A 4,522-nucleotide genomic window follows, 5' to 3' on the forward strand; every position below is an offset into this window, starting at 1 on the left:
GGGAGGCGGGATGAACGGGGAGGGCGGGGAAACAAAAGATGGGAAAGAGAAAATAAAACAGAAGATGATAACAAACAAAACAGAACCAAACCAAAGAGAAGTCGAACCCAAAAGAAGTGGGTGTCAACCAAAGGTGAGATGGACGGGTGGGGATGGGGGCCGGGAGGGCTGGCCAAGAACACTGCGCTCAGCGCCCGGGGCTGCACCTGCCCGGCACGCAGGAGGTCCCGGCGGGTAGCAGTAACATCCGCGTGCATGAGGCACCTACCGTGCACTGGGCACGGCGCCAGGGGCATCGCAGAGGAACAGGAAGAGCATCTGTCTGTTGAACCCCTGCTATGTGCCAGGCAGAGCCAAGGGCGTCACAGGAGAACAGCAAATGGACTTATTTATGGAACACCTACTGTGTGCCAGGCACCATGCCAGATACTTGCAATAAAAGCCCCATTTATCAGGCACCTACTGTGTGCCAGGCATAGTGCTGAGCTTTATATAGGATAAAAGTAAATGTGTTTATTTGCCAAACACCTACTGTGTGCCAGGGGAGTAGCACTGCCACATAAAAGCAGTGAAAGTCCCATTTACTGGGCGCCTACTGTATGCTGGACACAGTGTCAGAGCTTCACAGGTCACCGGGAAAAGCATCTATGTACCGAACACCTGCTCTATCTGGGGCCCCGGAGGCCACTCCATGGCTTACTTCAACTAGGACCACCCTCTCAGCCTCCTTGGAAGACAAAATAATGTCCGTGTCTTGAGCACCTACTGTTTGCCAGGCACCTACTGTTTGCCAGTAGGCACGCCAAGGGCTTTGTAGAGGCATAATACAAGTGCCTGTGAACGGGACACCTGGGCTGGTAGCAGGCTCAGGACTTTACAGACAGGACAGCCCCGATTAGCAACTACCGTGTGCCAAGGTCTTTGCCGATCATAGTTCTTAGGCCACTACGCTAACACCGTCAGAATCAACGGCCAAGTCTTATTCACTGAGCGCCTGCTGTGGGCTGGGCATCCAGAGCCCTCCAAAGATAAAAACAGCAGGTGCCATTCACACGGAACCTACTCCATGCCAGGTACTGTGCTAAGGACTTTATCAGACAATACTAGCCCCCACATAATGAGGACCTACTACGCGCCAGGCCCTGTGGTAGGGGCCTTACTGAAAAAACAGCAACAGTCCCTACCTACTAAACACCTCCTATGTGTTAGGCAGTGTGCTAAGGGCCTTGTAGAACATTAATAGTCCTTGCTTCTTAAGCACCTACTGTGTGCCGAGGGCTGTGCTAAGGGCCTGCTACATAAATGGTACCAGTTTTCACTTCTTGAGCACCTACTGTTTGCACACCCAGTGCCAAAGGCTTTGCAGACGACAATGTTACGCTTTGAGCAAAACCTGTGTACCCAAAACCCATTCTAGGCCCCATCAGAGGGACAATGGCTCCTATCTGAGCACCTACTATGTGCCTAGAGCCAGGCAATCTTCTTCAATCAAGTGCCACTTATCGAGCACTTACTGTATGCCAGCCATTATGCTAAGGGCTTCACACAACAATAATCATAGCCCCCGTGTTTGGGGCGCCTACTATGCACGGGGCACCAGGGAAAGCTTGTTACAAATGACTAACAGCTTCCATTCGTTGGGTGCCAATTATGGGCCTAGCACCATGACAATCGTGCTTAGATTTAAAGGAGCATTTATGAAGCACCCATGGTGTGCCAGGCAGCGTGCTAAGAAAGGGCTTTGTTAAATAACAGCAATAGTTCTCACATATTAAGCACCTACTGTGTGTGTTAAGGGCTTTATGGGAATAACATTAAGTCCCCATCTGCTCAGTACCTACTATGAGACTATATTAAGGCCATTCCTGGTAACAAACCTCACAGTCTATGCATCGCATCTTCTGCACACCCCGTACCCTAAGCCCTTTACACTCAAAATGTGTCCCCCGATGATACCTCATTTAATTCTCAAGACACACAAACGGCCGGAACTATCACCCCTCCAGCCTCATTCCACATTACACGTGGGGAGATCAGTTTCAAAGCCCAGCTGCCTGGTTTTCTATGGCCATTGGCTGTGTACCTACTGGGTGCCAGACCCCACCTACCCTGGGTGCTTTCTGCGTATCACCTCCCACTTTGGAGATGAAGAAACTGAGGCTGGAAACAGCAAAGCTGCCTTGCCACGGGCATGTGGCAAGACCCAGGATTTGAACCCCAGCTCAGCGGTTGTCCAGGGGCTGTCTTGATGTGAGAATGGGGACTCAGACCTCAGCCTCAGGCCAGCTGAGGATGGCTGGAACCACAGGACTTCAATTGCCCATGGCTCCAGAATTTTCCTTGCCTGCAGGGAGGCCCAGAGAGGCCACTGGCTTTGCTTCCTGTCAAGGCACAGAGAACCCTTGCCATCATGGCAGGCCCATTTGTTCCCTGAGCACGTGTTTAGAGAGTACTTGTTACGTGCAGACCCCATGCCAGGGCCACCCAGGGAAGAATCAGAGGCCCCTGCCCTCAAAGACATCAGACTACCAGACACCTCAGAAGCCTCTCCAATGGCTTACTTCAACCAGAATGACCCTCCGGCCTCACTTAAGGTAAATGCCGGCGTCCCCTCCTCTGATACCAGACACTTAGGGCCCTCTCCCCCATTTCTTGACCAGCCACCCCAACCAAAAGTGCCTGGGGGAATCAGGCAGTGGTGGAAAAACCAACCAAAGAATGTACTGGAAGGAATGGATTCGCTGAGAAAGGGGGAGGAAAAATAAAATCAAAACCATAATAAAATAAGAAACAACAGTGATGGTGGTGATGATGAGAAAAACCATAATAAAAGAAAGAAAGACGCCTTCCAGAAAACTCCCAGTCTGGTTACCTACCTTCCACTCTTCAACTGCTAACTTATAAGACTCTCTTACGAGAGAGGGAGTGGCGGAGTGCTGATCTACAAGGCCAGACCGAGCTCTGGGTGGGTCTCCGGACGCAAGCGGGCCCAAGCCCTGCTCCGGCCCCCAGTGTGGGCACGCTGCAGTTCCAGACTGGCGCCGACGAGGCGGGAAGGTGAGACGGTGTGGGGAGACCCACGGCTGAGTGGTCTGGCCTCCACCTACCCTTCAGTTCAGCCTAAGAAGCCCGCAGTCCCCAGGGGGTATGCCTGGCCCTGAGTCTTGCTGCCAGTTCTCTCCGGCCCCACCCGTCTTGGGGTGAGAAGTGGGGAGTCCCTTCTCCCCCACTCCCTGTCCTGGGCCGCCCCGGAGGTTCGCATGGCTGGGCCAAAGCCTCTTTCTTGACGACTGTGGAGGCCGCCTCCTTCACAATCCAGCCCAACCTGAGTGACATCTTAGGGGATGGGAGGACGGTGGGACAGACCCATGGACGGGCATGGGGGGCAGGTAGTTCCAGATTCCCCATTTCGGGGCAGGCGTGGCTCTTGGCCGTGGGCCAGAAAGTTTGAGGGGGCTCAATTTGGGCTCTGGACTCTGTGTAGCCCAGAGCAGCTGGGGCACAGGCTGGTGGGGGTGGCACGCAGGGTGGGCTGTTTTTGTGAACCTGCTTGAGACCAGCGCGTACTCACCTTCGCGGCACCTGTGCCAGTCTCTCTCACGTGGCCACCCAAGCCACAGGACACCCTCACTGATCGCCTCACGCACAAACACACCCAGACGCCGGGAGCTGCAGAGCGCTCGGCTCAGCACGGGGGAGTAGGGAGGAGGGAAGGGAGCTGGGGTGGCAGGGGTGCTGCGTCTCCGAGGCCCCTGATCCCAGTGGCTCAGATACCCAGGCCCAAGCTGCTGTCACTCACGACTGACCCGTGACCCCCTGTGTGCACACACCCAGGGGGGACTTGAAGGTCTGAACACCGAGGCTGCTTCCGGAACAAGGCCTGGGGCGGTGCGCTGTGACTGACTGAGAAGGGGGAGGGGAGGGGAAGAGGGCCACAGCGGTGGAGGCCACAGCGGTGGACGCCACGACGGGCTAGGCTGAGCACAGAAGAGGGGCAAAGGGAGGAGGGGAGGCAGGGAGACAGCACGATCAGGGGCCTGCCTAGGCCTTGAGCTCAGACCAGGCAAGGAGGGTGGCAGTAGGGGCCACAACGTGGCCCAGAGCCAGCTGCCGGCTACAGTGTTCTGGCCAAAGGTGACTTGTCTGTGACAGGGAGGCAGGGCAGGCACAGCAAAGAGCTCCAGGGATTCAAGAGCCTGTCCTGGGACCTGTACCCCCTCCCCTCCTACTCCTGCCCCTGGCAATGGGGGACCTTGCCTCGGGGGGCAGGGCCATCTGGGGAGGCGGTCGGTCTCCGTGCACTGTGCTCGATGGGGTGTGAGCTGGGACGGCCTCACACAGCCCTCCCCAAGCCTAGGAGTGGGCACAGCGTGCCTGTTCCATAAGCCCCAGATACAGGACGGGGGCGAGGAGGAGAGAAGGTGGGGTCGATACCTGTCCCCGACCTAGGGGGCGAACCTGGGCCCCCCAGGGCTCCAGGCCCCGGGGGCGGGGGGGAGCGGGGCCTGCGGGCACCCCCGGG

General features: G+C 56.4%; 1 protein-coding gene across 1 annotated transcript in view; it reads right to left on the reverse strand.

The window, feature by feature from the left end:
* PTPRS (protein tyrosine phosphatase receptor type S) overlaps window positions 1-4,522 on the reverse strand; it is a 65,923-nt gene that overhangs the window by 20,907 nt on the left and 40,494 nt on the right.

This window comes from Ailuropoda melanoleuca, chromosome 4, assembly GCF_002007445.2.
Source record: "Ailuropoda melanoleuca isolate Jingjing chromosome 4, ASM200744v2, whole genome shotgun sequence".
Taxonomy (NCBI): domain Eukaryota; kingdom Metazoa; phylum Chordata; class Mammalia; order Carnivora; family Ursidae; genus Ailuropoda; species Ailuropoda melanoleuca.